General features: G+C 37.6%; 1 protein-coding gene across 37 annotated transcripts in view; it reads right to left on the reverse strand.

Annotated features, from left to right (window-relative positions):
* The window catches only part of NRXN1 (neurexin 1), a 1,086,661-nt gene that overhangs the window by 90,330 nt on the left and 969,658 nt on the right, over positions 1 to 26,673 (reverse strand). The window lies entirely within an intron of this gene.

The following is a 26,673-nucleotide window of genomic DNA, read 5'->3' on the forward strand; positions in this document are numbered from 1 at the left end:
TGGGCCTAGAATTGGGTCACTTTCCATTACATGACACTGAATTTGAAGAAATAAACACACATTGTAGATGTTAACTCAGTCATGCATAGAATAGTCCAGGGTCAACATGGGTAGGAGAATAACAGAAAAGTGGTATTTTCTATTCCTAAATGTATCCTGGTAGTCTCCTTCTAGCTTCATGTGGTTGGTGAAAACTATACTAGTCAATGAATAACCTACAATTTTCATATTAAAACTAGAGTCTTTTCACATGAAACAGACCATTCATGTCCTGATTAAAACAGGGGTATGAATTACTAGAAAAGGCAAAAATACATACATACATACATACATACATACATGGCACAAACTGGTTTTCAAGGCTATGCAGACTTGCTCAGTGTTGGAGAAGGGACATAGGAGAAAGACAGGTTTTCTCCACAGGGCAGCGTCTTGCTAGTTGAAGATGACTGATTTATTCTTAACAAAGTAAGCTAGGAGTTAAATTTCATCAAATTTTTTTCTTCATTAGCTGTCTTTTTATAGATGAGACACATGAATGTTAAATAACTTGCCCTATGTCACAGAATTAATAAGCAAGCAGTAAAGCCTGTCTGTGAGCTCCAGACACTTGATTCTAGAGCCAGGATGCTTAATCACTGCTGTCTATAGCTTTCCCATAATCTTTCTAGGCAAGAATCTAGAATAAAGCCCTATTAAAAAATTTTAAAATAACCCATTGTAATAGTCTTCATTTTAGCTTAAATGTTAAAAATGGCTAGGCTTCTTTATTTTAGGTAATGATATCATAGCTGATACAGTCAAGACTCCTGTCTCCTGCTTTGCAGTTTATCTAGGGCCTGACTCTCTAGTCTAATGCTATTTCAGCGTTATGTTCTACATGTTAAAGAGATGTGGTTGTAGCTGACCTTAAGTTGACCTCAGAGCAGCTATTATCTGTCCCTTTCTCTTCATTTCTTCCAGGCTTTGGCGGTGTAGGGAGAATAAAAGGCCCCTGCTTTTCCACCTCTATTTTTTAAAATGCAATTATTAGAGCATATATTGTACTTCCCAAGTGTTCCTAGGCTATACAGTATGTTTAAATGTCGTAGCAAGAGGGGCCAGTCCACCTGCACACCTCCTGATCAGAGCTGCTCTGCTTTCCTTTAATGATGTGTAGAGAAAGGGGGCAGAATGCTGGGAGGGAAAAAAGGATCTGACCTTTCTTTGATGTGGAAGTTTTGCAATCGTATAGTGAGACCTCCTCTGAGCTAGTCTCACTGTAGGCAGGCAGGGGGCTGTGGCTGGAGTAAGGAGAAAGAAATGGGAATAGCTTAGAGGTGATAATAAATGGTCCAAGGCTCCCCTCTGCTAAAAAGGTACACAGAGATTGCTGGTGCAGGAAAAAGCCCTGGGCTAGGGAAAAGAGAGCCTGACCCTGTGCACGAAGGCCTCTCCTCTCCCATCTGTACAATAGTTAGGAAGGTCTTTTTTGATGATAATGTTCCATGGATCAGTAATAATAAGCAAAGAATAAGAATGGGTTGGTGGGGTCCATTTACTATTTCAAACCATTAAAAATCAAAGAAAAGGCAGCAGGTGAAACTAACAAAAAAAAAATCATAGATTGATATGGCCCAAAGCACACCGATTATCCAAAAACACTTCTTTTTGATCCCAGAAACTTCTACCTGTGAAACCTCAGACTTAACCTAAGATTCTTCTTTCTCACCTATAAAATGGAATAACATGATCTCTCTTACAGGCTTTTGTGAGACTTAACTGAGCAGACAATAGTTCCAACATTATGAGGCACAGTCAGGCACTCAGTAAATACCCTTTGGTTAAATAGGTGCCTAGAATTTCCAAAAGTAATGGTGTACTGAAATTTTTAGTTCCCCTTCCTTTCCTGGAGTTTTACTGAGCATGGAAAAAAATTGAGGGTCATTCGTATTTTAAGGAGACCATGACCTAAAAGGAAAGTAAAGACTAATGTCATTCAAAGGACCAAAGGAAGCAGGTAGATAAAGCTCAGAAAGTTGGGCCATCAATAATAGGAAACAAGAAGAAAAGTAGGAGCCTTAGAGAAATTCCAAGGGTTTAAATATTACTCAGAGAAGGCCAGATGCTTTTTCCTACCACCTTAGGGCTTTTCCTTTAAGTACTACTAATTTTAAAGTAACAGAAGGAAGTCAAATAAATAGCATGACTAGCTTACATTTTATTGCCAATGGTGGGGATAGAGCAGGGTGAAGAAGAGGGGATCTCTCTCTCTCTCACTCTCTCTCTCTCTCTCTCTCTCTATATATATATATACACACACACACACACACATATATACATATATATATACACACACACACACTCTCTCTCTATATATATATGTATATATACACACACACACATATATATACACACATATTTAGGATACATCCTCATATATATATATAGAGAGAGAGAGAGACAGAGAGAGACAGAGAGAGACAGAGAGAGACTAAGTCGAAGGCAGTGTATCCCCAGATGCAGAAGCAAGGTTTGATTCTTCTAAGCTATTCTACAAGAACTTAAGCGTGCTGGCACTTTCCTCCCTGCCCCCACCCCCTTTAAGGCTTAGCAGAGCAATAATGCACAGCACAAAGACTGCCAGGAACTGATACGTGAGGCTGACAGAGCCCTGTCAACCTTTCACCTTTCAGCCTATTTCCATTCTTATCTTCTCAAGCTTTGGAGATAGAGGGCCTGTCTCAGCTTACAGAGTTTTAGGTGTAATTCCAGAAATTGACATTTGATCAGCATTTTGTGCAGCATAATTGTGTAAACTTTCAGGCCTGCCATATAATAATCCTTCCCTGCTGTGTGCAGGGCACTTTGGGTCCCTTTGGATGATGGATGTGGTGTGAACAGGAAGCATTATTATTATTTATGTTTTATAATGTGTCAACTCTATGTCCTCTGCCACAACAGACACTTCTTTCAAATGTGCAGCAACAGGCCCCAAGTGATGCATTGTCAAATATTTTTGAAATGAAAAAGCAAAATTAGCCACAAACTGCCCCCTTGTCTCATTGGAAATAGCCCTGAAACACTACCAGGGAAAATCAATGTTAAATTATAAAAGCTAAAACAAAATAACCTAAAAAATTGGAATGAGCCCTGGGTTTGGAAGAAGTACACTTTTGTAAATCCCAACAATGGTAATTCTGCTTTCCAATTAAAGTGTAATAGTGAAAAAGGAAACCGTCACCCAGAGTATCCTCAAGAACAATTCAATGAATTTTGCTTTACTTAATAAGAAGTACAGTTTTCAGCAGGGCTGTTTCCCTGAGTGGAGATTCAAGAAGCCAAGACCCAAGGACTTTTCTTTTCCTCTTTATACTACCCAAACCCAGATACCGTCTGATGATCCATCAATTCATAAAGACATTTAAGGTTGGAAGGCATAAATTTAACTATATGGTGGGAAACAAATAACAAACAATGGATTCTAAATTTTTGTGTGGGTGAAAATCTTCCGTAACACTATAGATTTTGAAGGAGTGGTGGGTTTACTCCTGAGAACACTGAGTTTCCATTAGGTCACATTAACTCTCAGGAACTCTTTCCAGAACCCTGTTTAGTTAGTGTGACGCTTAGATTCTGTGTCAGGATGCTGTGATATTGTAAGAGAGGAAGATACCAATTTAATGTGGTAGATAATTGACTACATTTTTAAACTTGAAGATTGCAATTTTGATAGCAATGCTGATTGCTTTCTCTTGCAGTAGGAGTGATCCAAGGGCCTACTGTGGGAGCAGAAGTGAACATCCTTCACTGAACATTGTGGGCCTAGGAGAGTCTAGAACAATTAAATGACACTTCCTCATTAACATACTAGTCACAATGTCATTCCCATTAAGTGCCTCTGGCATATAAGGATGGGCTTTTTCCAGATGATCTTTTATGGGGCTGGCTTATTTTTCTTTGTCTTGACATTAATGAGCTATGTAGTCAGGAAAATAGAAGATTTCAATGCCTGTCATATTACCTTTCACATTACCAAAGCGCGCTTTTCTCCTGCTCAAAGAGCAAGCAACAACTTCTGGTAATTGGGGGTGGAAACTGGAATATTAAATGCAAGGGGTCATGAAAATAAATGTGAAGGCAGCAATGGGACCCATTCCAACTATGACTTCATGACAAAAAGGCTGTGACTTCAGCATTTCATTACTGTCTGTATCTTGATCTGTTGCATTATCGTTGTACCTTTTTATTTCTCCTGAGTTCTTGCACTGGGGCAGGAGGGATAAAAAATATAGGTAAATTTTTCTATAGTTAGGGTTATTTCATCTTAGACTGCTGATTTGATAGGAAAAGGTTGTTTTTATGAATCAAGGCTGATAGTTGTTTACAAGCCTTTTGGAGAAACAATTTCTTTCCTGAGCAACGTTGGAACATTATCTTCAACGAAATCACATTCTACCACAATGGACTACAGTTGATCATTTCACCAACATTTAACTTCCCATTTATGCAGAACAAACTGAATGTGTTAACAAGGCAACAGAACAAGATGAATGAGAACAGGAAATACTCTTTTGTATTGCTCTCAACATCCTGAATCTCAGTGAGGGTGAAGGAAAAAAATCTGGGAAAGAGTGAGTTGGCAGGGTGGAGAAGAGTGAGTTGGCAGGGTTGAGAAGAGTGAGTTGGCAGGGTTGAGAAGACAGGAATAATATTACTGGAAAGTACTTAATGGGCAAATACAGATGAGGGAATAGGCACAAGGTCAGGAAGCAAGCAAACTGTACTTCATATTTCCTAATCACTCCCTCTGTTTTGCAAATCCTTCCAAAACATTACCTCATCTGTACTTTCAGTATCCCCAGCGTACAGAGTTTGATTACTCATCCTATCACTTTGCACACTGAGATTTTCCTTTACTCGGCCCTAGTGGTCCTTATAGTTTTTCCCAGTTAAGCACTTATTATTTTGGTTTTCCCATTATTTTTAGTATGGTCTTGGCCAACAAGTTTGAAAACTATTTGAGGACAGGAATATGCCTTTTTTGTGCTTCTTTTGTATTATTCTTTGAATTCTTTTTTTTTATTTATAATGTCATTTCTGTATTTTTACATTTTTCTTTTTTTTTTTAAGATTTTATTTATTTATTTTTAGGGAGGGAAGGGAGGGAGAGAGAGAGAGAGAGAGAGAGAGAGAGAGAGAGAAACATCAATGTGCGGTTGCTGGGAGTTATGGCCAGCAACCCAGGAATGTACCCTGGCTGGGAATCGAACCTGGGACACTTTGGTTCCCAGCCCGCGCTCAATCCACTGAGCTACACCAGCCAGGGCTTATTCTTTGAATTCTTATTCTTTAAGACATAAGTCTTGATTGATTATAACAAGGTAGTTTCAGAGCATGTGGTACATTACTGAAGGCCAAGTTTATCATTTTAAGGATATGTATGTATATATTTGTTACATATACTGCAAAAGGGGAACTCCCCATTTCATACTCAAAACCCAAGTGGCCGAGGTATCAAATTACTTATCATTTTGATTTATGAACCAAAATACCCCAATGTGTCATGTATATTTTATAATCAGATAACTGTGTATCATTCCTTGTTGGAAGCACTTATAAATACGGGTTAGTCTTTTTCTTAAATAGCTGTCTTGTTTAGTATTATATCCTTTCTTTTTTTTAAGATTTTATTTATTTATTTTCAGAGAGGGAAGGGAGGGAGAAAGAGAGAGAAACATCAATGTGCAGTTGCTGGGGGTCATGGCCTGCAACCCAGGCATGTACCCTGACTGGGAATCGAACCTTCGACATTTTGGTTCGCAGCCCGGGCTCAATCCACTGAGGTATGCCAGCCAGGGCATATCCTTTCTAATTAAACTGTTTTAATACCACAATGCTGAAGTGATTTTTGCAGTTTCATTTTTTTTTAATCCTAAAATTCATAACTGTATATTGGAAGGATACTCATGATACACTCTTGATAAGACAATGCAAATGTTTCCAAACATAATTTATTCATCTGTAAATACTTCACCCACCTGGACATTTTTCCTTGCAAGGATTATTCTCCTAGTATTAACCTTTTGTAAGTTAATGCTCTAAAGAATTACATATAGTTCATACCTGAGCCAACAGTACAAATCTATATGCAATCATATTTTTTTGATAACTCTGTATAAATTTAAAACAATCAGAATGCCTGTTTCACTTCTCAGCGGTAGTTCTATCAGGTTTCAATAGATTCTGGGCAAAACAGTCATAGAGAGGAGAAGAGTATTTAATGCCTGCTTAAATACCCCAATTTTCAAAAGAAAAATAAATAAAAGCTATCTCTCTAAAATCTATTTATATTTTTTATATATGAATATGTAATGTACATATTGTATGCATATTAAATTACAATGGGAAGGTTATTAAATCCCTCCCAAAATTTTTCTTGCCTGCCCCATTCCTTCCTCTTTCAGGAAAGCATTTTTCTTAATGCTAAGCCAGTTAAGTTAGTAATTGTAAAATGTGTTACATTAAAATTTTCAATTATTAGGTAGGAGACTCAAGTGCACAACAAACAATTTAAGCCTTTTCTTAACTATTGATAGATACTGATGTCAACTTTTTCCTGGCAGCTCCGGCAACAATTTGCAAAGGGCTGAATGCCAATAAGTGCTTTAAAAGGGAAAAGAAAATACGGTCATGTAGTAAACCCTAAACAAATATTGCTAATCTGAGATATCTGCTGGTGTTTTTAGCATAGTTTTTTTCCCCTACTTTGAGAACCAAGTTGTTTAGGAATATCTGTTTCCCTAAGAGATCTACGGAGACTATAAAACTCTACCATGTTGCATGTGTAGGATGTGGGCAGGCTGCTAGGGTAGCAGTGTGGAAAGGCATTTTGGTTGGAACTATGCACAGACACAAGTCACAAGATCAAATGTAAGCAGCGACAGGCAGTAAACATATAGGCAATTTCCTTAGAAAGGAGAATATTTTCCTTTTTTATTTCTCATATGGAATATAGCTAATAGTTATGATATTTCCTGTTTAGAAATATTAAAGTAAGTAATTTTTCCCAGAAAAAATTATTAGAGACTCAGATGTTGGCCTTTATTTCACAAAAGGAGCCAAGGATATTAGTTCAAATCAAAAGAATTTTTCAGTGCTATCTTCCTAGACTTTATAATACCTAAAATGTTTTCAATAATTAAAACATTTTGAAAGACTTTAAGATATACTATGCAGTCATTTTTTAACATATTTTGCTAAATCAGCTATTCAAAAATCTCCTTTCTTTATCACTCTGCATAAAAGATAATTCAAATACCATGGCTACAAAACATATGTTGGCAGGAAATAAAAAAAATATAACACATATTTTTTCTTATTATTCCAATTCTTCAAGCTGACTCTTAGAAAATGAAAGTGTATCTTACTGTTTTCTGATTTTAAAAGCCTATTAACTCTTGCACTTAATGATTTGATACACAGAATGACACTAGATTTTCTAATACAATCAACTCCCCAACACAAGAACTTTATTCTTCCCAACATAACATAGATAAAATATATAGATTATTTAAAAAAAAACAGAGGATTTCACTTAGCACCAATTCAAAGTTCCAGTGGAAAAAAATTAAAGGGTTTGTACAAAATTTCAGAATTGGGATATAAATCTGAAATGTAATCAGATCCTTGCCAAATTGCAGATCAGAGAATAGAATGTATGATTTCTTCCCTAAAACTTTGGAACATAATCAAGATAGTATAAAATAATTTCAAATTCTAACTTTTTAAAAAGGAGATGTGTTATATTCAGTTTTGCCATACATTTTCATTTTATTATTTTTTGAAAAAATCTGTGATGAATAGTTGCTGAAATGTCAAGGAATGAAAACATTGGATTTTTATTCAGTGATCTGTAAATGTATTAGTTGTCAGAATCTCTTATATGGTAGGTAGAAATAAAGTTTCTACAGCAACCAATTTTATCCTTAGTTAATGCTGGGGATCAGTATCTATGAATATTCCTAATTCTTGTTGAAATCAAGTAGTACTACATCATTCTGTTGTCTTCCAAACAACTGAGTGTCCTTCCTTTCTCACTTGTAGCCAGGGAAGGAAAAAGATTGCACTGAGAGTAATGATTTGTAGCAGGGGCTAGGGCTTGCTTGATATACGTACATACTCACGTCAGGCACCATATATGCTAGGACTCATAAGGAAAAGCATAAATCACAGCCAAGACTTTCTCATGTCCTTTTTTGAAAAGATGTCACACTACTTTACCTGGCTCAGTAAGTCTGTATGCTGCCTTCTTCTAAATGAGATTTTGATTATGAATTATTATATCTGAAAGTCCCTTCATCTTCATTACTTATATTTTGCAATGCCATTTCAAAACATGTGCTATAAGTTATAAAGAAACACCAATGGGATACTGTCACGCTGGCACTAAATTCAACTAAAACTGAACCAAAGCACATGAAAGGGGCTGATGTCCACTTTTGTGTGTGTGAAAATTCACCATGTTTTCTCCTATAAATGTGTCTAACCTAGGGACCAATGACAGACATAAAAATCTGGGACTGGTTTTTACTTACTTTACATAAAAGATTAATACAAAGCTTCATGGATGTTTAACCAGCATTCCATTCAAAAACGAGAAAGGCAAAGCTAATGGATTAACCTTATAAAAAGCCATTCGGTGGGATAATTGCTACAGCACCACTTACTTTAGGGCCAAATTTGTTTATCTGGATGTCTCTTATCTAAGATCTTACCTAAGGCTTTTATCTTGGATCTTATCCAAGGAGATTTAAATATTTAGGTACCCAAATCACGATGCCATGAATAAAGTGGACAACTATATTATATACCATATAGTGAGTCTTGAATATAATTTTTAGAAAAGTAAAGTTGCCCTCTTAGACACAATTTTAACACAAACTAGGTCATACATATATATAGAAATATTAAAGACAATATTAACAGTATCTGACATTTATGCTAAACACTTTACATTGGTTATTATGTATAATCATCACAGCCCTTCTGGAATTAGGTGCTATTATTCTCATATTACAATTGAAGCTAGGTCTCTACATATATTGCTAGTTCTTGCTGAAATCAAGTAGTAATTCATCATTCAGTTGTCTTCCAAGGGACTGTGTGTCTTCCCTTCTTCAATGACAGGGAAGGAACAAAGATATAATGAGGATTGGGATTTGTAGTAGGTGCCAAGGCTTGCTTGATACATGCACATGGCCATGTGAGAGGGTGTTAAATAATGTGCCTTCTATTCCAAAGCAAATCAGATAAGGAACTGAGGCTGTGAACTCAAGTCTAATCAAGATCTTAGGCCTTGAGTACTCGGCCCTGACATCTATCAACATAAGACATGGGGTTTGTCTTGAGGGTTTTTCTTTTTCCTCTTACAACTAGAAGTATCTTAAGGTTAAACTCGAGAGAAACAAGAGAGTGTTCCTTGGTCTCATGCCCAGCTTTTCTTGAATACATCTCTTAACACCTTATATTTGTGAGAAACTTACCATATATGTGCTTATAGAATACTACTTACTAATGTTTCTTTTAAAGTGGAGAAGGTAAGACTTCTTATCAATTACAGTTGTAGCAAGGAGTTAAACCTGAGCTCAGAGAACCAGGTTCTAGTACTGTTTTTGCAGGAAGCTTTGTCCCCACAGAAAGTTGTTTAATTCTTTAGGTTACTCAAAAATGAAATGTGGATTCTGGATGAACTGATGAATGTTTTAAGATGGCATAATACTCAATAATGCTGACTCAGACTATACATTCTCCAACACTGTACTAGATACAAGGAAGAGATCCACAATAGCTGAGAAAGATACAAGTCAAGTTGTTTTTTTAAATAATTTATATATTTATTTATTTTTAGAGAGAGGAGGAAGGGAGTGAGAAAGAGAGGGAGAGAAACATCCATCAGCAGCCTCTCAAATTCTCTTAAACAGGGTCCTGGCACTCAACCCAGGCATGTGGTCTGACTGGGAACTGAAACAGTGACAGGTCAAGTTTTGAAGAGATGTATAATTTGGTCAGTGGGGGACAGTGAGTGGAATAGAGAATGAAGGAGAAGGAAAAACAAATATTCTTTTACGAAGATGAACTGACTTACTGACCTACTACTCCTAGGGTGTTCCTTTTATCCCTCTCTACAATAGCCACATACAAGATGTATCCTACTGTCCTCTTATAACCAGTCCCAGGCGATGATTTGTGAACATGGTGGGGGGGGCAGTAGCAAACATAAGTGCCTAGAAACCAGGTATTAAAGTAAGGAGACAGGTTGGTGCAGAGACATGGAAATGAGAATGAAGAGTCAGAGGTGTTGGAATGAAATAGAGCTTACACTTAGATACACAGAGAAATTAAAATTCAATGCCATAAGAAATGATGCTGCTACAGACCACGGGAGCCATGGACTTCACGAAAGTGGCTGAAGATAATGAAGTTGGGATAAAGAGAGTAGTGGAAGAGCAGAGTAAGTGAAGATAGAAAAATATTACAGTGGAAAGCAGGGGAAAAAATTTTAAATGCTTAGAGGTGTCTATAGTTTGAAACATTTTTTCTGAAAATAATATTAGCTTCTTATGTGCCTCCAAGTGCCAAGAGTGTTACATGTATCACCTGTTGTACTTTTTGCAATCACCTTGCAAAGGGGGTTATAATTTTCCCATTTTATGGGTGCTTAATCAAATTAAACAGCAGCTCAGTAAAGGTCACCAGTTAGTAAGTGGGTAAGCCTGGAAGAGAATGTGCATGTCTGCTCTGAAGCTCACACCATGTTATCTCTCAGTCTCTAATTTTGCAAACAGGTGATGGTGTAACTTTAGCCTTTGTGGTTCAACTTCAGGCTAACACCAACAGTGGACATTTTGTAAAGACTTCTTAGAAAGAAGAAGGGTAAGTGAAGGGACGTGTATAAAGGACCCATGAAGAAAGACAACAGTTGCAGGGAGATTGAATGTGTGAGGTAGGAGGTGGGTAGAGCAGGGGAGGGTAATGAAGGGAGAATGGGGACAATTGTAACTGAATGACAATAAAAGAATAAAAAGACTTCTTAGAAATTTCTGATGGCTTTTCTCATTGGTTTCATTGCAAATATCAATATCTTTATTTTCACTATCCAGGCACATGAGTTGCAGATATAGCATATTGAGTGTACAAAATACTTCCTTAGAAAATAGATTAGTTAAGCAGTGGGAATTACTGATTACCACTTATTTATGCAGTAACTTCACCTCTTCACCCTCCCAAGTTCATTGTCTGCCTACGCGGACACATTTTTAAGGCACATGCTATTTGAAATACCAGGATTTTTGGGTGTAAAACAGGAACATTTTCTTTAGCAAATTTGGCCCTGAAATGTCCTCTAATTTTAATGTCAGGAGGTTTACTACAGTGGTCTGGAGAGCCTAGTTCATCATGAAAATGTGCCCTACTTTTCAACACTAGATGAATATCTGTTCCCTGCATATTGTTCAAAATGGCCATTTCCTTTCCATGGTTATGTTTTACTATTCGTGTCATCAGGCTTGGCAATGTGAGATTTATTTAGGGGGGAACATCTATCAATTACAAAACATAAAGCATGCTTCTGTCTCTCACAGAGTTTACTGCCACCTTAAGTAAGTTCTAAACTGTTGGGGGAATTACCAAGAACACACTTCTCCTTAAGCCATTAGAATTGCACACTCAGAATACAAAATTGGATGGCTGAAGTTTAACAAGGGACACACTCCTTCTCTGTGTGACTCATTAAATGTACTATTATTTTAACCCAGGGAAGTGGGTTCTTTGACTTCCTTTTAAGATATAGGCCTGGATATATAACACCCAGTTGATGTAAAACAATGACTTGAGAAGAACTTACAGAAAGTAGCTGATTTCATTTTGATGTGCTACCCACCTGATGTGGCATTTGCTCTCCCATTCTTTCTTGCCTCACTTGAATCTATTTTGACACAGCATCCAAAGTAATCTTACATTATAAATGAGAACACAACATTCCTCTACCTACTCCCTTCATTGACTCTACCTGTTCTAGAAATAAAGTCGGAGATCCTATCCCTGTCCTACAAGGCCCGGTGTATTCTAATCTCTGTCTGCTAAGTAAGGGAAACTTCTACCTCAACACCTTGCTCAAGCTACACCTCCCAGGATATTTACCCATATGGCCAACTCCCAGAAGGCTATCCTACTTTAAGACTTATCACAAAACCCATCTCCTCCATTCAGCTCTCCTTGATTGTTCCAGTGGCAAATAAGTTCCCATTCCTACTATATTATATTGGTTTAGTGTAGGCTGAGATTCTGTTTTCAAGTCTTTGCATTTATACTCATAATGTTTTGCACATAGTCTTGTTAATAAATATTAAGACCAGTGAATGGAAAAGTAAGGAAGGCTGTAGAGAAAAAAAATCTGTTGGCACATATGAAGGCCCTTTCTTCTCTCTCTTTCAATTCTCTTAGTTCTGCCTTTGGCCATAATCATACAAAATGTTTATCAGTTGTGCAGAGGGAGTTTCTTAAGAGTAAAGCATTGAAATGTTGCTCCATAAAACTCTTTTGTGGAAACACTAGTGATGCTTTTACAACCCCATAGACATAAATTGTGTGCATAGCATATTTCCTCTTCAAAGATTGGTTTTTACCCAGTCTTTCCAGCTATGTAACACAGAGACATCACACATTTTAAAATAATAGACATGGATTCTAAAATAATTGTCTTTTTTTTTTTATTCTCAAGATTCCAAACATAATTTGACTGTCCTCTTAATGGCCTTATGCATAGGCGAACATAGTCTAATTCTCTATAGAAAGAAAATAACATAGTGTGTACTACTGGATGTTATGTAAGTTGTCAGTATTTGATTTCAAACAAAACACTCTGACTCCCTGAACACACTCTAGCCATCTTAATAAGAAACCCCCCAAAAGCACCGCCTGGGCTTCACCATCTGCACACTGCTACGGCCACGGCATGCAACCAATGAGCCACCATATAGAAGGATTTGATGCCTTTTTAGTGTTGAGTTTTATAAGTTCTTTCTATTTTGGATATTAACCCCTCATCATCTGTATCCACAAATACATTCCTCCATTTGGATTGGTTTCCAATAGACCAGTCTTTGAAGAGGAAATATGCTATACACACAATTTATGTCCATGGGATTATAAAAGCATCACTAGTGTTTCCACAAAAGAGTTTTATGAAGCAACATTTTAATGCTTTACTCTTAAGAAACTCCTTCTGAACAATTGATAAACATTTTGTATGATTATGGCCAAAGGCAGAAATAAGAGAATTGAGAGGGGGAGAGAGAGACAAAGGAACTTCATATGTGCCAATGGTGGTCTTTTTATTTTGTTGGTGGTTTTCTTTGATGTGCAAAAAATTTTTAATTTCATATAGTCCCAGTTGTTTGTTTTTTTTCTTTTGTTTCTCTTGCCTGAGGAGATATATCAGATTAAGTATTACTATAAGAAATGTCTGAGATTTTACTGCCTATATTTTCTTCTAGAATTTTTATGATTTCGGCTCTAACATTTAAGTCTTTAATCAATTTTGAATTAATTCTTGTGTGTGGTGTAAGAAGGGTGTCTAGTTTCATTTTTCCTTGTGTATCTGTCCAATTTTCCCAACACCATTTACTGAATAAACTATTTTTTTTGTCCATTAGTATGTGCTTGCTTCCTCTTTCAAATATTAATTGACTATAAAGGTATGGGTTTATTTTTGGCTCTCTATTCTGTTCCATTGATCTATGTGTCTGTTTTTATTCCAGTACCATGCTGTTTTGATTACTGTGGCCTTATACTGTAGTTTGATATTAGGTAGTGTGATTCCTCCAAATTTGTTCTTCTTTCTCAAGATTGTAGTAACAACAATCCAATTAAAAGATGGGCAAAGGACCTAAATAGACACTTCTCCAAAGGGGACATACAGATGGCCAATAGACATATGAAAAGGTGCTCAATGTCACTAATAATTAGAGAAATGCAAATTAAAACCACAATGAGATATCACCTTACCCCAGTCAGAATGTCTATCATCAATAAATAAAAAAAAAACAAGTGATGGCAAAGATGTGGAAAAAGGGGTACCCTTCTACATTTTTGGTGGGAATGCAGATTAGTGCAGTCATTGTAGAAAGCAGTAAAGAGATACCTCAAAAAATTAAAAATGGAACTGCAACCTAGTGATCCCACTTCTGGGAATATATCCAAAGAAACATGAAACATTAATTCAAAAGCACTCCTATGTTCATTGCAATGTTATTTACAGTCACTAAAATATGGAAGCAGCCCAAGTGTCCATCAGTAGATGAGTGGATAAAACAACTGTGGGACATTACACAATGTAATACTACTCAGCCATGAAAAAAGAAAATATTACTCTTTGAGACAGCATGTATGGACCAGGAAGACATTATGCTAAGTGAGATAAGCCAATCAGAGAAAGATAAATACCATATGATTTCACTCATATGGAATGTAATGAACAAACTGAGGTAATGAGCAAAACAGAGACAGACTCATAGATGGAGAGCAGGCTGACAGCTCTGGGGGGTAATTAGGGTGCAGAGGGATCAAGCAAAAAGGAAAAAGGACTCATGGACATGGACAACAGTGTAGTGATTCAGGAGGAGGGGCATATTAGGGGCTAAATGGTAATGGAAAAATACAATAACAATTTAAAAAGTAAACAAATAAATACAAATAAAAGCATCGGGTGCCAAGCCACTAGGTAGTCAGTCTCCAGAATTATCTGACCCTCATTCCTCCTTTTTTCCATTCAACAAATTCACCACCCCCTTCCCCCCAAAAAATCTAGTACATCCTAGATACTTTATTACCCCTATTCTGACAATGCTATGTGAGGGAAAGTAGAGTAAATGGAATAATCTTGGAACTTTAACTGTGATTAAACAGTGAACCCATAACCCTTAGGACCAAGGCAGTGTGCTGAATTAAAATATAATCAAAAAACTCTATCATCATGGAGTTTACAATGCATTCAATGAAGTAGTTATTATGAAATGAATTGTGCTCCCCCAAAATTCATATGCTGAAGCCTGAGATATTGTGATGTAATAAGAAATATATACGTTAGCCTTTTCCTTGCTCTTGGCTAAAGTTTGTAAAAACTTTGTAATTTCCTAAGTAACAAAGGTGTTAAGAGCACCTTCTATTCTAGTCTTTGGTCTTTGACCCTGGTTCCTGACACAGAGCTCCTGAATGCCTTGAAATTTCCTGGATGGAAGCCGCTTTTGTTCTAATGAAGCAAATTAAGGTGGGTCCCTAAAAAGACCATCATTAGAGATTTGGAATTTTGGGGTCCACTCCTCCATCCTCTGGGCTGAGAGGGGCTGGAGATTGAGTTAATTATTAATTATGCCTGCCACAAATAATGAAGCTGCCATAAAAACTCCCTGAACTAGGAGGTTTGGAGAACTTCTGTGTTGGTGAACACGTCCACGTGCAGGTACGGTGGCACAAGCCAACTCCATTGGGACAGAACACCCTGCACTCATGACCCTCTGAGCCTCCCCCTGTGCAGCCCTTCATCTGGCTATTCTGCTGTACCCTTCATCTTATCCTCTAGTACGTGATAAATTGGAAAACGTGTTTCCCTGAATTCTACTGAACTCAAGGAGGGGAGTGTGGGAACCCTGATTTATAGCCAGTAGGTCAGACAGGTGACAATCTGGGAATTCCAACTGATGTCTGATGTGGAGATAATCTTGTGGAACTGAGCTCTTAATTTATAGGATCTGATACTGACTCCAGGTAGATCTGTTATAAATGAATTGAATTGTAGGACACCTAGCTGATGTCAGAGGATTGGCTGGTGTGGGAAACAAACAAACAAATCTCACACGTGACAATGGTTAGAGTATTGAGTGTACAGAGGTTAGTAGAGGAGGAAAACAGAGTTTTTCCCTTCAAAGCCCTAACTCCAATGTGACTGGGGTTGGATGTAGGGTCCTTAGAAGGTAAGTAAGGTTAAATGAAGTCATTAAACTAATCCCATATGACTGTTGGCTTTACAAGAAGATTCCCTTCCTCTCTCCCCCTTTCCCTCTCCCTCCTTCCCTCCAGGTGCACGTGCCAAGGAAAGGCAAGATGAGCACACAATGAGAAGGTGGCCCCCTACAAGTTGAGCAAGGAGTCTTCAGAATGAAATGTACCTTTCTAGCACCTTGATCTTAAACTTCCAAGACTCAAGAACTGTGAGAAATAAACTTCTGTCGTTCAAGCCACCCAGTCTTCAGTATTTTGTCATGGCAGCCCAAGCTGACTAAGACAGCAGTAGAGTGCTTTGGGTTCTGCTTCTAGTTTGCAGAGGTTAAAGTACAGGCTCCACTATTACTAGCCTTGTGACTTGAGAGAATTTCTTAGCCTTAACCTTAATAAGTTTATTTTTAAATCCTCACTTGAGGATATGTCTATTGATTTGAGAGAGAGGAAGGTAGAGAGACAGAGAAACATTGATGTGAGAGAGAAACATTATTGGTTGCCTCCTGTACACTCCCCAACTGGGGATCAAACCTGCAACCTAGGCATGTGCCTTGGCTGGGAATAGAACTTGTGACATTGGTGTATGGGACAATGCTCCAACCAACTGAGGCAACTGGCCAGGGCCTTAATATGTTAAATTGGAAAATAGATATAAAGTACTTAACACCATGCTACAAGTGCTCCAAGACACTCATGCAACCTAGCATTTAACAAGTTTGGGTTACTACCTGTCAAGAAAGGCTGCAGGAGTTCAGAGGAGAATGAGGCTCCCTGTGGCTGGAAGGTTAATCAAGACACTTGTAATGCTCCCCTCAGTTTTACTACACTTCACACAGGGTTCTCCTGACACAGGCCCTGACTTCCATTTTCTTAGAGCATTTATATTAGAAAAGCTATCATTACAAATTCTTTCTCTGCCATATTTGAAATGTATATAAATCTCCTTAAAAACCTCTTGTCAGTTTTATGACCCACAGAATGTCTTTCTCAATGACCTGGGAGAGATTCTTTTGAAATGTAATTATCAACGATAGCATCCCTAGCTTCAAGTCTTTGTGGGAAGACAGAAGCCTTCTCCTGTTCCAGATTGGAAAACTACACCCTGTCCTGGCGAAACGAAAGGCTTACTCTCCTTGTGAGTAACGTCAGTTAGCCAATACAAGTGGCCTATGATCTCTACCTCAGCTCTGAAAACCTCTCCTGCTCCCTTTTTCCCAGTGGTATTGAATTCAGTTTTTCTCCCATACTTGAATAAAATGTTCATGTTAAACCTTGGTCCAGTTTTTATTTTGACAGTAAACATTCACAGGTAATATCCAACTTGTGATATGTTCTTCACTGTAGCTTACATGTTGTTGGCAGTGCATATAGTTTAGAATAAAAAGTTGCATGCATTTAACTAGTCAGTAATTAGTTATGGCATGTCTCAGTGCTTTACTGAGGATTATCAGTGAGCATTTTTGTTAAGTATTTCAAGTTACTTAGCACCAACTATGTGTCTTTTTACACTATTAATCTTGATATATTTTTGAAGAATTTAACATATTTTAATCAGGCAGAATGAAGTTATAAGTGGAATCCAAAGGGATATCACAAATGACTATTTCTCTAAATTGCCCTACTCATTACTACTGGAATGTTTTTCTTAATTTTTTTTCTTACCCATATCCATCTTTACTATAATTCAGTATTTATCAGTATAAATTAATAAAATTTAACTTCCTTAGCCATATTTTAAGTTTCTTTCCTTCAGTATAAGGTATAGTCACTTTGCCACTCACAAAGTACAGAATTTAAAAATCTTTAATTCAGTGAAGATGAGAAGAATGAACAAATATAATTTGTCCAAGTCTCTAGTTATCTGAGACTAATTGTTTGCCCCTCCATGTACCTAACTGTGCACTGAGAAAATATCAATGCCCAAGGAAGAGCAATGCGATTTGTTTCACCCAAATGCATCCATCATAGAAAATGACCAAGTGCTACTAAGTGCTAGAAATGTGTCTCAAAAGATCCTCCATGTCTGCATCATTTTAGGATCATTTGGAAGTTCAATCCTTTTAGTAACAAGTGTTGAAAGATAAAAATCTAGTTCCCAGCACTTAATTCACCACTTACAGATGAAGCATTCTTATCGAAGAACATGCTTTGTAGTCTTGCTAGTTTCTAATGAATGTCTCTAGCCTTCCTTAAGATACTAATTCAAATAAAATGAAAGATACAATTGCCCCCTACCCAATTCTAAAGAAGTGAATATATCATCCTTTGTAACAGATGGACTGTGTTAAAAATAATTCAATATAGGACTTAAAAAAGAGATAATATCTACATTCAATTTGAAAATTCCCTTTGGAGAATAATAAAAATGATAAATACACTATTCACTGTGACTAGCCACCTATTATTATTAGGAAGAATATTATTTCTTAATATGCTGAAAGTCTGATGATATGTGCCGGAGATAAAAGCACTTTTTTTTCATTTGTAACAAGTATTTTCATGTTCATTCCATACATAAATTAGAATTGAGATTTTCTTTGGGTTTCCTGGAGGATAGGAAATTGACCTGAAATTTTCTCTATAGTAATACTACTAGAATTAATTAGGTGGCAGTACTCAAGATTGACTGGAAACAAGACCAGCTGGAAAATTGTCTTACTGACATTCGAAGTAGAGAAATAGTGTAATGGTGGGAGAAATAGAATTGGTATTCAGTTTTAGAGATTTGACAAAATAAGTATGGTTAGGTCACTTCGGTTAAAATTTGTAGATTCTAGTACTGTACACTAGGCTCCCAACTGGAGAGCTTGAGTCTGTTTCAAGTTTAGAGTGTGCTATGGACTTGTTTCCACCCAAAATCATATGTTAAAACCCTAAACCCTGATGTGATTGAATTTGGAGATAGGGCCTTTAAAGATAATTAAGGTTAATGAGGCGATAAGTGAGGGGCTCTTATGCTAGAAGACTATTGGTCTCACAAAGAAAAGGAAGAGAGTGATCTCTTTCTTTCCTCATGTTCAGGTACCTTGGAATGGCCATTTGAAGACATTGTGAAGGCAGTCTTGTACAAACCAGGAAGAATACTCTCACCAGAAACCAAGTCAACCACCACTAGGATCTTGGACTTCCCAGAATCCAGGACCATTGTGACAGGACATAGCTGAGCAGTAGCCATTCTTAGGTAGGAGCTGACCAGCAGCTGTTCCTAGACAGCAGCCTTTCCCAGATAAGCAGTTATCTCAAGGCCGTACACTAACCCCCGTTTTAGCAGCTGCACTCCTTCCCCTCCTCCTTCTGCCTGTGTAACAAGCATATAACGAAGCCCCAGCTTAAGCCCATTGCCCAGAATTTGGATTTTTTTATCTCCTCTGGGTCCGCATGCGTGAATAAACCCCACTTCGCAAACTCCGAGGCCGTCTGAGTCGTCTTTTCTGTAACACCATGAGAAAATATATTTCTGTTGTTTAAGCCACTCTACCTGTGGTATTTTGTTACAGCAGCCAGAGCAGACTAGTACAAAGCAGAATCACAAATTCTCACAAATTTTGGTATATTCTTATTACAGAAAGGCTGTAACCAAACTCACACATTTTCAAACTCACATATTTTGTTCTCAGGCGAAGGTACTTGTTTCTATAGTAGTGTCCTATTTTAGTACATGTAACCTTAAAGTGACCAGACTTTTCTAAGTGGGTTTCATGGATCAAGTTCAGGAAACATTCAAACTGCATATAAACTGTTCTGTGCACAGTTTTCTGGGGAGGTGGTTTGTGTTTTTATTCGTATTAATAAAGAATTGTGTCCCCAAAATTGAATGCAGGTGGCAGAGACACTGTGTGGAGCTACCAGGGAGGTTCTATGAAGTCAAGGATGGGGCATTCACAATTGGAAATAAGCAATTCAGTGAAATTATTATCTAATATTGGATATTTTAAATGAACATTTGCTGGTAACTAAAACCTGTTAATGAAGACCTATACCTGCTTTTTTAAAGGAAATTACTACCTAGTTTGCTTTTCTAATATTCTTCTTTAGAGTTTTTATCATTATCTAGTAGGTAACATAATTCGTTCATTCATTTTGCTTATATTTTTCTTTGCTCATTAAAATTTAGACACCCTCAGGGCATGGATTGTAATCTACTGAGTCCACTGCTGTTTCCACCCTGCCTACCAAGAACATTATTGTGAGTATAGTAGTAGTTTCACAAATATTTACTTAGTAAATAAATAAAAATAATGTAAATACTTGAACATGGTTATGCATATTGTTCACACCCATGTAGAGCCTATACCTTAACTATTTGCATAATACTCCATTTTCTTTCTAAAAATGTGTTTTCTTTGTTGATTTACCTGAATAATGCTATTCTAAATCCACTTAGTAGAGGTAACTGGCCTGCAGTAGAATGTAATTCAAAACTAGAATTCATTATTTTAAATTGAGATTAAAAGCGTGGTTCTACTTGTCTTAAATATAGTTAAAGCCACATGCCTTTCTCACATTTTATTCTTCCGTTTCATCACAGAACAATGAGCATGTGTTGCCAAAATGAGAACACTTTATTGACTGCACATCTCAGGAAGAAATGAAAGGCAATATAACTTGGTTATTTGCAACAAGAAGGCTACACTTGGGGAAGTTAAACCACAAGTTTGAGTAATTTCCAAAATACATCTTTTCAGCTTTGTGAAGTTTCCCTGATATCTGCATTTGAGTATCAGTGTTTCTACTGCCCTAGAATTTCATACCACTTGAATCAAGATACCACATTGTCTTAGCCAGTTTGTTCAGGCTGCTATAACGAAGAACCACAGACTTGGTGGCCTATCAACAATAGAAATTTATTTCCTGTGGTTCTGGAGGCTAGAATTCTAAGATCAGAGTGCCAGCATCATTGAGTTCTGGTGAGAGTCCTCTTCAGGTTGCAGACTGTTGATGTCTCATTGTATCTTCACATGGTGGAGAGCAGACAGAGGGAGGAAGCAAGCTCTCTTGTGACTTTTATGGGCACTCATCTCATTCATGGGGGCTTCCCTCTTATGACTTCCTCTAATCCTAATTACCTCCCAAAGGCTTCATTTCTTAATGCCATCACTTTGTAGGGAGGGTTTCAACATATGCATTTTGGTGGAACATAAACATTCAGTCCATAACATATTTTCTAATTTTAACTACCTGGATTTTCCTTCTTACATAGACCTTTACTCTCTTTACCCACTTACTGGAAAAGGAGTGCTTTTTTTGTTTCTTAAAAAATGTTTTTTGAGAATAAAAAGCACCTGTTAACTTCTGCCAGCTATTTATGCAAATTTCATAGGAACGTCAATGGGAATTAGAAGTACAATTCTGGAGGTAGACTGCAATCCAAATAATATTGTTATCCTCAGAGAGGAAAAACAATGAATGACCTTTTTTGAAATGTTGACATCTCTTTAGCCCATGGTTTAAATGAAAATACTGTATAAAAGGAAAATTATGATACCTGCATAGCATATTCTAATAATAAAATAACCTAAAATATAAACTTGAGGAAAATGTGTAGGTTTATGTACAAAGGAGACACAGAAACAGGGATGATGACAAGTGTATTAAGTCAAAATCATGCACGATTTCACACACATCTAAAAAGAGATTCATATACTTTGTAGTAGAGTGATCTTTGAATAATGTGATCTTTGACCATCAAAATTTGCTGATTAACATCTGTAGGGAGGAAAGGGAAAAAAGCTCAAGCAGCATCCACTGGGCATGGAACAAACAAATTAGCTGTTGCCATACAGAATGTGCCCAGGAAGGAATGGGTAACACACCCTGTGTGTAAGAGACGGTCTCCGGAGCAGACAGGAGGAGGAGGGTGGGTAGAATGAGTATAACCAGTTTTACTATTGTTAACCCCAATTTTTCAAATGTTGATAAATCTATATATGCATTTCTCTGTCTTCATTTGACTTTTCAGTTAGTCAAATATATATCACAACATGATTTTATCATTTGCTGTGCTAGAACATAAATATTAACCTAGTTCATACTCCTTACATTGTGATCAATTACAAACATGGGCACAACTATGCAATTCCTTTCCTTGAATCTGGGCTTTGTGACTTGCTTTGGAAATGCAGCAGAAACAATGTTAGGCAAGCTCTGAGCATGGGCCACAAGCAGTTTTGCACAGTGGCACTGTCATTTGTGGAATTCTGTGTTAAGATGTGCTGACACATGTGGAGCACAGATAAGCTGTCCTCAGACACCTCAGATTAGCCAGTCCCTAGCCTATCTGGGAGCTGATCATCCATGAGCCAGACCAAGTTAGATCAGCCAAGCCCTGCCCAGCTCAGAAAAACCACCCAGTTGAGCCCAGTGCAAATTGCAGAACCACAGAATCATGAGCTAAATAAATGTTTTTAAGTGACCAAATTTTCGGGCAGTTTGCAATAGGGTAAAAATTAATTAATACACACAAAAAACTGGAAACTTAAAAGGGGAGGATTAATTTTAATCCAATTTAAGTAAGGATGAACAGCTAACTTTGAGATGATAAACAAAAAATAGGTAAAGATAACTATACAAGGCTATTAAATGTTATGTATGGTTAGGTCTAAATGCAAAGTGTTTCTATTTTATGCTCTTTATTTGTATTAGACTCTGAATTTCTTTTTAGCAAAACAAGCAGTAATTTTGCATTAATTAACATAAGAATTAATGTGCAAGTGATTCTCAAGTCAAGCTGAAATGTTCAAATACAGCTAATAATAAAAAAAATCATCTTCTTTTCCAATACTACTCTAATATCTCTCTAATATTTCTGTTCCTTATGCTTTGGAACAAATTGAATTGGACCAGGACAAAACTATATCTGGCTTTTCATTTTGGCTTTTCGCCATTGATGAATAGAGGGTTATGAAATCCGAAATATAGGCTATTTCCTTCTCAGATTTCATTAAAGATAAGATATTAGAGAGATTGAAGGCTACTTTGCTGGCTTCTAACCATCAGAAATGAAAGACAATAAAATCATGTAAAAGAACTCAGGCCTTATCAACCACGGAGTCATCTGGAATTTTTGTGATTGTTCTTTGAGCCCAAATGATTATTGCTAAACTCAGTCAAACTGGGAAGATTAAAGGTTCCTCAGCATACTCAAATACTCGAGAAACTGCTTTAGCAGGTTTAACTAATGGGGCAAACGACTAGGAAGCTCAGAATTCAAAAAATGGCAAGAACCACACATTGATTTCAGAATCTGTTAAAAGTTAAAAACAAGATTAACTGTGGGCAGAGAGGATACTTTTCATCTGCCATTTGAATGTTAAAAGAAGTTACTTACAGGGCAGAAGACATTCTTTTCAGCTTAGTGACTAATGGCAGTACCAAACCATCTAAATTCCTCAAGTCACAGTTTTAATTTTAATGTCCAGTTCAAGTTGGGAAGGAAGAGATAGATGCTTTTAATGTTTCTCCTTCCAGAGGCCACACAAAAATAAAAGCTAGAACTAAAGTATGATGTAAAATCTTTAACAGAGAAGAAAAAATCTATGGAATCAACAAAGTCAAGAGATTTCCAAAGAAATTTCTAGTGGAAGATAAAAATGGATCTTTTTTTCCATTTTAGAAGGTTAATGAGTGAAATAAGAAAAAACAAAAGACAGTTTAGACTAATATGGAGAGCGATACATGAAAGGGTCATCAGGAGCCAACCTGAAGATCTGAGAGATTAGCAGAAAATATACATAAAAGTCATACCAGTTGGATTTCTCCTACTCTGTGACTTTGTGCGGGCCTCTATGATGGTGCCCAGAGACCCTCAGCTTTGGGCAGTCATACCCTTGTATGATTTCCTCCCCTTGGGTGTGGGCTAGACTAAGAGCCATGATGGAATAGCACTCCCAAGATTAGGTTATGAAAAATCTACAGCTCCCACCCTATGTGAGCCCCTCTCTGTCCTCCCCTGTCACCATCCCATTTCTCTTGGATCACTTGTCCTGGGGGGAAGCCAGCTGCCAGCATTCATAAGGCAGTCCTATGCCCACATGTGAAAGAACAAGACCCATCAACAGATGTGTAAGTGACCTTGAGATTGGATTTCCATTCTCCAGTCAAACCTTCAAATTGAGAAATTTGTTTTAGGTTTGGTCAACAGCTTGACTCCAGCTATGCATGAGACTCTGAGCTAAAGGCATCCATCTAAGCTTCACCTAAATTCACCTAACCCACACAAACTATGAGGAATACATGTCAGTTACTTAAATTGTTAAGTTGGGGGATAATTTCTTATACAGCCATAGATAGTTAAAATAACCATCTAAAATATAGGACAGAATAGCCTTTTCTTGTCTTTTTTCTTTCCTACCTCAAAGCAAAAATAAAACAACAAACAAAAAGCTAGATAGTTCTTCTCTTAAGAGCAAAGGAATTGTCCAAGGGAAGATAAGACCCTGTTCTCTTAAGGCTGTTCTTTCTGTTCTGGCATTAAAGTGTGTGCTCCATGGCTGCTGTCTCTGGAAAAGAAAAGCAAGCCTGGCTACTCTATGCACTCTGACTCCTTTCAGCCTGAACAGGGTCTCCTGTCATACTCGAGAACAACCAGTACAGGCTGGTGCTGAAGAATAGAAAGCACAGAGATGTCTGAAGGGAAAAAGGAAGGTTTAATAGAATTGAAAGTATGATTGGAATGTAAAATGATAAAACAATCAAGGCAAAGGAAGCAATGCAAGAAAAAATAAGATGTCGAAGAACATCTAGAAAAATAAAACTAGAAGACAGGAATAGTCCAAGTATGAAGCAAAATAAAAGGCCCTGGTTTTGAGCAACTGATAGGATGAAAGGGAATCCATTTTACCTTGATCATGACATTGGACTCATGAGAAAAAAAAATGGTAATCGTAATACATAGCTGAGAATGGCACTGGACTACAATCACATAGGAATAGTGATCTAAATGCTCTATTGTTCTTTCCAACGTAGACTCTCCATAGATAAAATCTGGAAGTTTGGTTGTAGTTGCCAAACAGAATGTTAAAGCTAACATCTCTGGTGATGCGTGGGTCACCGGCCAGCAGTGATCATAGAATGCTGCAGATGGCTCGTCGAAAACACACGAGAAAAAACATATACAGAGACAACCAGGTCCTGCGGGGGAATAGGAACAGCAGGGCCACTCCTCACATGGGGAGCGCCTTGGCCACCCTCTCTCCTGGAGGGTGCCATTGCCACCCTCCCTGGTGGGGAGAGTGCGCTGTTCCCTCTCCAGAGAGGCTTTTTATTGGTTTCATTTGCATAAAAATTCAGGTAAAAGCTCGTTACTCATTGCTAGGAAGTTAAGGATCAAACAATAGATAACAAGGAAGTCTGAGGGCCTATTTTGAGTCAGGGTCAAAGAGCTGTAAGACTTTAAGGAACAAACTAACTTCCTCCTTGAACCCTTCTCATTCAACTGAGAGCATTCTAAACAAAGAAGATTTCACAGGAATTTAGATGTTCTTTCTTAGGCCTGATCACCCAGGGAATCCCCCCTTTTCAGCACAGAGCTGCACCGCCCTGTCATTGTTTCAGGCTTAGGTGGAGCAAGGGAACTAAGGCAACCAAGAGATAAGGAGATTTTCTCCCAGGCGGTGAAGACTTAGGTTGTGTCAGAGCTGAGGAGTGAGGGTCCATCACCCCCTTTTTGCTGTAGCCCCCAAAGTCCTTCTTTTGGGGGCCTCCCACGTGATCGTGCCTGTCTTAGGCTGTTCCCCCCTTGGGGAATCTTACCCATCTTTGGCTAACCGACTAAGCTTTGGGGTTCAGTTATGAATGAAGCAGCAAAAGCAGCACTCCTGCCAGGGAGATAAGCTTTTGTCTCCTTGCTGGCTTACGGTTCAAAGGGCGTTCCCTTAGCCTTAGCCTAGGCGGGGGTTACAGCTTCTGATACCAGGCAGGGTGGTTCCCAACACTCTGGAAATGTAATGATATGGTAAGATGTGGAAAAATGAAAGCTAGAGGAACTTGTAGGAGTACAATATCTCCATCTTAGTAATGTGGGTACTCAAGAGATATTGTTGTAAATCGACAGAATCATCAAATAGAGATGTAAATATACTATTTGAAGTGACAAAAACAACCACTAGTCCCCCTCCTCTGTAGTTTCGTTTTCCATGGTTTCAGTTACCTGCAGTCAACCAATGTCTGAAATTGTTAACTGAAAAAGTCCAGAACTGAGAAATTCAGAAGTTTTCAATCACATACCATTCTGAGTAGTGTGATGAGATCATGTGCTAGCCTGTTCTGTTGCACCAGGGATGGGGATCATCCTTTCGCTCAGGGTATCCAAGCTGTTCTATGTACACTACTCACTGGGTGGTGGATATAGTAGTCTTCTGGGTTATCAGAGCTACTGTCATAGTATGGCAACACTTTGGTTCAGGTGGCCCTCATTTTACTTAATAATGGCCTCAAAGCCATAACTTTTATTACAATGTATTATTATAATTGTGCTATTTTATCATTGTTGTTAATCTCTTATTGTACCTAATTTATAAATTAAATTTTATCATAGGTATGTATGTGTAGGAAAAAAAAAACACTGTGTATACAGGATTCAGTACTATCCATAGTTTCAGACCCACTACTGGTTTTGGAACATATCTTCCCCAGAAAAGG

Source organism: Phyllostomus discolor, chromosome 6 (assembly GCF_004126475.2).
Source record: "Phyllostomus discolor isolate MPI-MPIP mPhyDis1 chromosome 6, mPhyDis1.pri.v3, whole genome shotgun sequence".
Classification (NCBI taxonomy): domain Eukaryota; kingdom Metazoa; phylum Chordata; class Mammalia; order Chiroptera; family Phyllostomidae; genus Phyllostomus; species Phyllostomus discolor.